This window comes from Saccoglossus kowalevskii, unplaced genomic scaffold, assembly GCF_978046115.1.
Source record: "Saccoglossus kowalevskii unplaced genomic scaffold, keSacKowa6.1 SCAFFOLD_24, whole genome shotgun sequence".
Lineage (NCBI taxonomy): Eukaryota > Metazoa > Hemichordata > Enteropneusta > Harrimaniidae > Saccoglossus > Saccoglossus kowalevskii.
Genome location: NW_028188618.1, coordinates 5,317,537 through 5,326,506, shown reverse-complemented (window position 1 = coordinate 5,326,506; position 8,970 = coordinate 5,317,537). Strand labels below are relative to the sequence as shown.

Here is an 8,970-nt window from a genome sequence, read left to right as displayed (position 1 = left end):
GACTTCTTGTTGAAAACCACAAGTGGAGTTGCTTTTATATTACATATATAGATACTACATGTGGACCTCCTTTAGATTTTTAATTTCGTGGTGATATCTTCAAATATCTAATTTTAATGATAATTTTTGTCATTTTTAGTGAAAAGTGATATTTTTGAATTCTTTTTAAAAACAGCAAGTCTACTGTATTGTTCATTTTCTAATGATATCTTTTGTTCTTTAATTGAAATGTGCATTGCTAACAGCAGAGCTATCCGACTGGCTGCTTGTTAAATGTTAAATTTTTTCATATCAGTTGCATTTCTTTCATTACAATTACCCTGATTCTAATGTTTAAAAAAATAAAAATAAGTTTTCTTCAGTACTTAAAAAAATGGTGAATATTAGCATCTTTTTCTAAAAAACTGGTCAGCTTTGCTTGGCAATTGTTGAAGACCGGTGTGCTTTGATTGGCAATTGTTGATGGCTGGTGTGCTTTTCTCGACAATTGTCAGACTGGTGTGCTTTGCTTTTCTCAACAATTGTCGAAGACTGGTGTGCTTTTCTCGACAATTGTCGAATACTGCTGTGCTTTGCTTTTCTCGACAATTGTCAAAGACTGGTGTGCTTTGCTTTTCTCGACAATTGTCGAAGACTAGTGTGCTTGGTTTTCTCGACAATTGTCGAATACTGGTGTGCTTTTCTCGACAATTGTCGAAGACTGGTGTACTTTGCTTTTCTTGACAATTTTTGAAGACTGATGTGCTTTACTCGACAATTGTCGAATACTGCTGTGCTTTGCTTTTCTCGACAATTGTCAAAGACTGGTGTGCTTTGCTTTTCTCGACAATTGTCGAAGACTAGTGTGCTTGGTTTTCTCGACAATTGTCGAATACTGGTGTGCTTTTCTCGACAATTGTCGAAGACTGGTGTACTTTGCTTTTCTTGACAATTTTTGAAGACTGATGTGCTTTACTCGACAATTGTCGAATACTGGTATGCTTTGCTTTTCTCGACAATTGTCAAAGACTGGAGTACATAGCTTTCAACTTAATATTTCTCAATTAAAAAGTATGCACTTTCTAAATATGGAATAATATTTTGAAAAAATTAAGGTGATACCAATGTGTACAACCAAGGGCAATTTTTTTATATAAAAAATTCACTTGTTGAGATAAGGTTTTATAAACATGATTTTGTTTTGAAAATAAACTTAATAACTATGATTATCGGAAATGGTAAAATGTTTATCGAAGTGTTAACGGTTTGTCAGTAGGCTGAATATTCGTCGGAATTTATTGTAATTTAATACTTCGGCTAGGCAAAAAATCCCGGGAAAAAGTTAGAATGTACGGTGGAATAAAAATGTTGATGAACCTAATGCACGTGGTATTCCCAGCCTGTCTCCCATGCAAGCACTAAGCACGCCCGATGCAGCTTAACTTCAGCAATCGGACAAGAACTGCTGTATTCTGCAATGGTTTGGCAGTAGGCTGAATATTCGTTCGAATTGTATGTCATTTAATGCTTCGTCTAGGCAAAAAATCATAGGAAAAAGTTAGTATGTAATATGGAATAAATATGTTGATGGGCCTACTGCACGTGGCATTCCCAGACGGTCTCTCATGCAAGTACTGTCCACGCCCGATGCAGCTTAACTTCAGTGATCGGACGAGAACTGGTGTATTCTGCAATGTAGTGGCAGTAGGCTGAATATTCGTCAGAATTGGATGTCATTTAATGCTACGGCTAGGAAAAAAATCATGGGAAAAAGTTAGTATGTAATGTGGAATAAAAATGTTGATGAGCCTACTGCACGTGATATTCTCAGCTGGTCTCCCAAGCAAGTACCAACCACGTCCGGTTAGCTTAACTTTAGTGATCAGATGAGAACTGGTGTATTCTGCATTGGTTTGGCAGTAGGCTGAATATTCGTCAGAATTGGATGTCGTTTAACGCTTTGGCTAGGCAAAAAATCCCGGGAAAAAGTTGGTATATACAGTAGAATCAAAATGTTGATGAGCCTGCTGCACGTGATATTCTCAGCCGGTCTCCCAAGCAAGTACCAACCACGTCCGGTTAGCTTAACTTCAGTGATCGGACGAGAACTTATGTATTCTGCATTGGTTTGGCAGTAGGCTGTATATTCGTCGGCATTGGATGTAATTTAATACTTCGGCTAGGCAAAAAAATCCCGGGAAAAAGTTAGTATGTATGGTGGAATAAAAATGTTGATGAGCCTAATGCACATGGTATTCCAGGCCGGAATCCCATGCAAGTCCTAACCATGCCCAATGCGGCTTAACTTTAGTGATCGGACGAGAACTGGTGTATTCTGCATTGGTTTGGCAGTAGGCTGAATATTCGTCGCAATTGGATGTCAATTAATGCTTCGGTTAGTAAAGTTAGTAAGTATGGTGGAATAAAAATGTTCATCAGCCTACTGCACGAGGTATTCCCAGCCGGTCTCCCATGCAAGTACTAACCACACCCGATGCAGATTAACTTCAGTGATCGGACGAGAACTGGTGTATTCTGCAATGGTTTGGCAGTAGGCTGAATTATCGTCGGAATTGGATGACATTTAATGCTACGGCTAGACAAATAATCATGGGAAAATCTTAGTATGCTATGTGGATTCAAAATGTTGATAAGCCTACTGCACGTGGTATTCCCAGCCGGTATCCCATGCATGTACTAACCATGTCCGGTGAGCTTAACTTCAGTGATCGGACGAGAACTGGTGTATTCTGCAATGGTTTGGCAGTAGGCTGAATATTTGTCGAAATTGGATTTCAATTAATGCTTCGGCTAGGCAAAAAATCACGGGAAAAAGATAGTATGTATGGTGGAATAAAAATGTTGAAAAGCCTACTGCATGTGGAATTCCCAGCCGGTCTCCCATGCAAGTACTAACCACGCCCGATGCAGCTTAACTTCAGTGATGGGACGAGAACTGGTGTATTCTGCAATGGTTTGCCAGTAGACTGGATATTCGTCGGAATTGGCTGTAATTTAATACTTCGGCTAGGCAAAAAATTCCGGGAAAAAGTTAGTATGTAATGTGGAATAAAAATGTTGATGAGCCTAATGCACGTGGTATTCCCAACCGGTCTCCCATGCTAGTACTAACTACGCCCGATGCAGCTTAACTTCAGTGATCCGACGAGAACTGGTGTATTCTGCAATGGTTTTGCAGTAGGCTGAATATTCGTCAGAATTGGATGTCATTTAATGCTACGGCTAGGCAAAAAATCATGGGTAAAAGTTAGTATGTAATGTGGAATAAAAATGTTGATGAGCCTACTGCACGTGGTATTCCCAGCCGGTCTCCCGTGCAAGAACTAACCACGCCCTATGCGGCTTAACTTCAGTGATCGGACGAGAACTGGTGTATTATGCAATACAAATGTTCATCAGCCTACTGCACGTGGTATTCCCAGCCGGTCTCCCATGCAAGTACTAACCAAGCCAGATGCAGCTTAACTTCAGTGATCGGACGAGAACATGTGTATTCTGCAATGGTTAGGCAGTAGGCTGAATATTCGTCGGAATTGGATGTCATTTAATGCTACGGCTAGGCAAAAAATCATAGGAAAAAGTTAGTATGTAATGAGGAATAAAAATGTTGATGAGCCTACTGCACGTGGCATTCCCAGCCGGTCTCCCATTCAAGAACTTACCACGTCCGATGCAGCTTAACTTCAGTGATAGGACGAGAACTGGTGTGTTCTGCAATGGTTTGGCAGTAGGCTGAGTATTCGTCAGAATTGGATGTCGTTTAACGCTTCGGCTAGGCAAAAAATACCGGGAAAATGTTGGTATGTACGGTGGAATAAACATGTTGATAAGCCTACTGGCCGTGGTATTCCCAGCCGGTCTCCCATGCAAGTACTAACCACGTCCAGTGGGCTTAACTTCAGTGATCAGAGGAGAAATGGTGTATTCTGCAACGGTTTGTCAGTAGGCTGAATATTCGTCGGAATTTGATGTAATTTAATACTTCGACTAGGCAACAAATCCAGAGAAAAAGTTAGTTTGTATGGTGGAATAAAAATATTGATAAGCCTACTGCAGATGGTATTCCCAGCCGGTCTCCCATGCAAGTACTAACCATGCCCGATGCAGATTAACTTCAGTGATCGGACGAGAACTGGTGTATTCTGCAATGGTTTTGCAGTAGGCTGAATATTCGTCGGAATTGGATGTCATTTAATACTACGGCTAGGCAAAAAATCATAGGTAAAAGTTAGTATGTAATGTGGAATAAAAATGTTGATGAGCCTACTGCACATGGTATTCCCAGTCTCCCATGCAAGTACTAACCACGCCCGATACATCTTAACTTCAGTGATCGGACAAGAACTGGTGTGTTCTGCAATGGTTTGACAGTAGGCTGAATATTCGTCAGAATTGCATGTCGTTTAACGCTTCGGCAAGGCAGACAATCGCGAGAAAAAGTTGGTATGTACGGTGGAATAAAAATGTTGATAAGCCTACTGCACATGGTATTCCCAGCCGGTCTCCCATGCAAGTACTAACCACGCCCAATACATCTTAACTTCAGTGATCGGACGAGAACTGGTGTATTCTGCAATGGTTTGGCAGTAGGCTGGATATTCGTCGGAATGGGATGTAATTTAATACTTCGGCTAGGCAAAAAATCCCGGGAAAAAGTTAGTATGTACAGTGGAATAAAAATGTTGATGAGCATAATGCACGTGGTATTCCCAGCCAGACTCCCATGCAAGTACTAACCACGCCCGATGCAGCTTAACTTCAGTGATCGGACGATAACTGGTGTATTCTGCAATAAAAATGTTCATCAGCCTACTGCACGTAGTATTCCCAGCCAGTCTCCCATGCAAGTACTAACCACGCCTGATGCAGCTTAACTTCATTGATCGGACGAGAACTGTTGTACTCAGCATTGGTTTGGCAGTAGGCTGAATATTCGTCGGAATTGGATGTCATTTAATGCTACGGCTAGGCAAAAAATCATAGGAAAAAGTTAGTATGTAATGTGGAATAAAAATGCTGATGAGCCTACTGCACGTGGTATTCCCAGCCGGTCTCCCATGCTAGTACTAACCACGCCTGATGCAGCTTAACTTCAGTGATCCAACGAGAACTGGTGTATTCTGCAATGGTTTTGCAGTACGCTGAATATTCGTCGGAATGGGATGTAATTTAATACTTCGGCTAGGCAAAAAATCCCGGGAAAAAGTTAGTATGTACAGTGGAATAAAAATGTTGATGAGCATAATGCACGTGGTATTCCCAGCCAGACTCCCATGCAAGTACTAACCACGCCCGATGCAGCTTAACTTCAGTGATCGGACGATAACTGGTGTATTCTGCAATAAAAATGTTCATCAGCCTACTGCACGTAGTATTCCCAGCCGGTCTCCCATGCAAGTACTAACCACGCCTGATGCAGCTTAACTTCATTGATCGAACGAGAACTGTTGTACTCAGCATTGGTTTGGCAGTAGGCTGAATATTCGTTGGAATTGGATGTCATTTAATGCTACGGCTAGGCAAAAAATCATAGGAAAAAGTTAGTATGTAATGTGGAATAAAAATGCTGATGAGCCTACTGCACGTGGTATTCCCAGCCGGTCTCCCATGCTAGTACTAACCACGCCCGATGCAGCTTAACTTCAGTGATCCAACGAGAACTGGTGTATTCTGCAATAAAAATGTTCATAAGCCTACTGCACGTGGTATTCCCAGCCAGTCTCCCATGCAAGTACAAACCACGCCCGATGCAGCTTAACTTCAGTGATCGGACGAGAACTGGTGTAATCTGCAATGGTTTGGCAGTAGGCTGAATATTCGTCGCAATTGGATGTCATTTAATGCTTCGGTTAGGCAAAAAATCATGGAAAAAAGTTAGTAAGTATGGTGGAATAAAAATGTTCATCAGCCTACTGCACGTGGTATTCCCAGCCGGTCTCCCATGCAAGTACTAACCACACCCGATGCAGCTTAACTTCAGTGATCGGACGAGAACTGGTGTATTCTGCAATGGTTTGGCAGTAGGCTGAATTATCGTCGGAATTGGATGACATTTAATGCTACGGCTAGACAAATAATCATGAGAAAATCTTAGTATGCAATGTGGAATCAAAATGTTGATAAGCCTACTGCACGTGGTATTCCCAGCCGGTATCCCATGCATGTACTAACCATGTACGGTGAGCTTAACTTCAGTGATCGGACGAGAACTTGTGTATTCTGCAATGGTTTGGCAGTAGGCTGAATATTTGTCGAAATTGGATTTCAATTAATGCTTCGGCTAGGCAAAAAATCACGGGAAAAGATAGTATGTATGGTGGAATAAAAATGTTGATAAGCCTACTGCACGTGGTATTCCCAACCTGTCTGCCATGCTAGTACGAACTACGCCCGATGCAGCTTAACTTCAGTGATCCGATGAGAACTGGTGTATTCTGCAATGGTTTTGCAGTAGGCTGAATATTCGTCAGAATTGGATGTCATTTAATGCTACGGCTAGGCAAAAAATCATGGGTAAAAGTTGGTATGTAATGTGGAATAAAAATGTTGATGAGCCTACTGCACGTGGTATTCCCAGCCGGTCTCCCGTGCAAGAACTAACCACGCCCTATGCGGCTTAACTTCAGTGATCGGACGAGAACTGGTGTATTCTGCAATAAAAATGTTCATTAGCCTACTGCACGTGGTATTCCCAGCCGGTCTCCCATGCAAGTACTAACCAAGCCTGATGCAGCTTAACTTCAGTGATCGGACGAGAACAGGTGTATTCTGCAATGGTTTGGCAGTAGGCTGAATATTCGTTGGAATTGGATGTCATTTAATGCTACGGCTAGGCAAAAAATCATAGGAAAAAGTTAGTATGTAATGTGGAATAAAAATGTTGATGAGCCTACTGCACGTGGCATTCCCAGCCAGTCTCCCATTCAAGAACTTACCACGTCCGATGCAGCTTAACTTCAGTCATCGGACGAGAACTGGTGTGTTCTGCAATGGTTTGGCAGTAGGCTGAGTATTCGTCAGAATTGGATGTCGTTTAACGCTTCGGCTAGGCAAAAATCCCGGGAAAATGTTGGTATGTACGGTGGAATAAACATGTTGATAAGCCTACTCCACGTGGTATTCCCAGCCGGTCTCCCATGCAAGTACTAACCACGTCCAGTGGGCTTAACTTCAGTGATCGGAGGACAACTGGTGTATTCTGCAACGGTTTGTCAGTAGGCTGAATATTCGTCGGAATTAGATGTAATTTAATACTTCGGCTAGTCAAAAAATCCCGGGAAAACGTTAGAATGTACGGTGGAATAAAAATGTTGATGAGCCTAATGCACATGGTATTCCCAGCTGGTCTCCCATGCAAGCACTAAGCATGCCCGATGCAGCTTAACTTCAGCAATCGGACAAGAACTGGTGTATTCTGCAATGGTTTGGCAGTAGGCTGAATATTCGTTCGAATTGTATGTCATTTAATGCTTCGTCTAGGCAAAAAATCATAGGAAAAAGTTAGTATGTAATGTGGAATAAAAATGTTGATGGGCCTACTGCACGTGGTATTCCCAGCCGGTCTCTCATGCAAGTACTGTCCGCGCCCGATGCAGCTTAACTTCAGTGATCGGACGAGAACTGGTGTATTCTGCAATGGAGTGGCAGTAGGCTGATATTCGTCGGAATTGGATGTCATTTAATGCTACGGCTAGGCAAAAAATCATGGGAAAAAGTTAGTATGTAATGTGGAATAAAAATGTTGATGAGCCTACTACACGTGATATTCTCAGCCGGTCTCCCAAGCAAGTACCATCCTCGTCCGGTTAGCTTAACTTTAGTGATCAGACGAGAACTGGTGTATTCTGCATTGGTTTGGCAGTAGGCTTAATATTCGTCAGAATTGAATGTCGTTTAACGCTTTGGCTAGGCAAAAAATCCCGGGAAAAAGTTGGTATATACGGTAGAATCAAAATGTTGATGAGCCTGCTGTACGTGATATTCTCAGCCGGTCTCCCAAGCAAGTACCAACCACGTCCGGTTAGGTTAACTTCAGTGATCGGACGAGAACTTATGTATTCTGCATTGGTTTGGCAGTAGGCTGTATATTCGTCGGCATTGGATGTAATTTAATACTTCGGCTAGGCAAAAAATCCCGGGAAAAAGTTAGTATGTATGGTGGAATAAAAATGTTGATGAGCCTAATGCACATGGTATTCCAGGCCGGAAACCCGTGCAAGTCCTTACCATGCCCAATGCGGCTTAACTTTAGTGATCGGACGAGAACTGGTGTATTCTGCATTGGTTTGGCAGTAGGCTGAATATTCGTCGCAATTGGATGTCATTTAATGCTTCGGTTAGGCAAAAAATCATGGAAAAAAGTTAGTAAGTATGGTGGAATAAAAATGTTCATCAGCCTACTGCACGTGGTATTCCCAGCCGGTCTCCCATGCAAGTACTAACCACACCCGATGCAGCTTAACTTCAGTGATCGGACGAGAACTGGTGTATTCTGCAATGGTTTGGCAGTAGGCTGAATTATCGTCGGAATTGGATGACATTTAATGCTACGGCTAGACAAATAATCATGAGAAAATCTTAGTATGCAATGTGGAATCAAAATGTTGATAAGCCTACTGCACGTGGTATTCCCAGCCGGTATCCCATGCATGTACTAACCATGTACGGTGAGCTTAACTTCAGTGATCGGACGAGAACTTGTGTATTCTGCAATGGTTTGGCAGTAGGCTGAATATTTGTCGAAATTGGATTTCAATTAATGCTTCGGCTAGGCAAAAAATCACGGGAAAAGATAGTATGTATGGTGGAATAAAAATGTTGATAAGCCTACTGCACGTGGTATTCCCAACCTGTCTGCCATGCTAGTACGAACTACGCCCGATGCAGCTTAACTTCAGTGATCCGACGAGAACTGGTGTATTCTGCAATGGTTTTGCAGTAGGCTGAATATTCGTCAGAATTGGATGTCAT

General features: G+C 42.1%; 21 pseudogenes; all 21 read right to left on the bottom strand.

The window, feature by feature from the left end:
- Positions 1–1,569: 1,569 nt before the first annotated feature.
- On the bottom strand, positions 1,570–1,689 carry LOC146727626 (5S ribosomal RNA; annotated as a pseudogene).
- A 96-nt stretch (positions 1,690–1,785) lies between these two features.
- LOC146727625 (5S ribosomal RNA) lies at positions 1,786–1,904 on the bottom strand (annotated as a pseudogene).
- Positions 1,905–2,416: 512 nt separating this feature from the next.
- LOC146727624 (5S ribosomal RNA) lies at positions 2,417–2,536 on the bottom strand (annotated as a pseudogene).
- A 96-nt stretch (positions 2,537–2,632) lies between these two features.
- LOC146727623 (5S ribosomal RNA) lies at positions 2,633–2,751 on the bottom strand (annotated as a pseudogene).
- A 96-nt stretch (positions 2,752–2,847) lies between these two features.
- LOC146727622 (5S ribosomal RNA) lies at positions 2,848–2,967 on the bottom strand (annotated as a pseudogene).
- A 96-nt stretch (positions 2,968–3,063) lies between these two features.
- LOC146727621 (5S ribosomal RNA) lies at positions 3,064–3,183 on the bottom strand (annotated as a pseudogene).
- A 214-nt stretch (positions 3,184–3,397) lies between these two features.
- On the bottom strand, positions 3,398–3,517 carry LOC146727620 (5S ribosomal RNA; annotated as a pseudogene).
- A 96-nt stretch (positions 3,518–3,613) lies between these two features.
- Positions 3,614–3,733, bottom strand: LOC146727619 (5S ribosomal RNA; annotated as a pseudogene).
- A 311-nt stretch (positions 3,734–4,044) lies between these two features.
- On the bottom strand, positions 4,045–4,164 carry LOC146727618 (5S ribosomal RNA; annotated as a pseudogene).
- Positions 4,165–4,472: 308 nt separating this feature from the next.
- LOC146727617 (5S ribosomal RNA) lies at positions 4,473–4,592 on the bottom strand (annotated as a pseudogene).
- Positions 4,593–4,806: 214 nt separating this feature from the next.
- LOC146727616 (5S ribosomal RNA) lies at positions 4,807–4,926 on the bottom strand (annotated as a pseudogene).
- Positions 4,927–5,022: 96 nt separating this feature from the next.
- Positions 5,023–5,142, bottom strand: LOC146727615 (5S ribosomal RNA; annotated as a pseudogene).
- Positions 5,143–5,356: 214 nt separating this feature from the next.
- LOC146727614 (5S ribosomal RNA) lies at positions 5,357–5,476 on the bottom strand (annotated as a pseudogene).
- Positions 5,477–5,690: 214 nt separating this feature from the next.
- LOC146727613 (5S ribosomal RNA) lies at positions 5,691–5,810 on the bottom strand (annotated as a pseudogene).
- A 96-nt stretch (positions 5,811–5,906) lies between these two features.
- Positions 5,907–6,026, bottom strand: LOC146727612 (5S ribosomal RNA; annotated as a pseudogene).
- Positions 6,027–6,336: 310 nt separating this feature from the next.
- LOC146727611 (5S ribosomal RNA) lies at positions 6,337–6,456 on the bottom strand (annotated as a pseudogene).
- Positions 6,457–6,670: 214 nt separating this feature from the next.
- Positions 6,671–6,790, bottom strand: LOC146727610 (5S ribosomal RNA; annotated as a pseudogene).
- Positions 6,791–6,886: 96 nt separating this feature from the next.
- On the bottom strand, positions 6,887–7,006 carry LOC146727609 (5S ribosomal RNA; annotated as a pseudogene).
- A 526-nt stretch (positions 7,007–7,532) lies between these two features.
- On the bottom strand, positions 7,533–7,652 carry LOC146727608 (5S ribosomal RNA; annotated as a pseudogene).
- A 741-nt stretch (positions 7,653–8,393) lies between these two features.
- On the bottom strand, positions 8,394–8,513 carry LOC146727607 (5S ribosomal RNA; annotated as a pseudogene).
- Positions 8,514–8,823: 310 nt separating this feature from the next.
- On the bottom strand, positions 8,824–8,943 carry LOC146727606 (5S ribosomal RNA; annotated as a pseudogene).
- Positions 8,944–8,970: the final 27 nt, after the last annotated feature.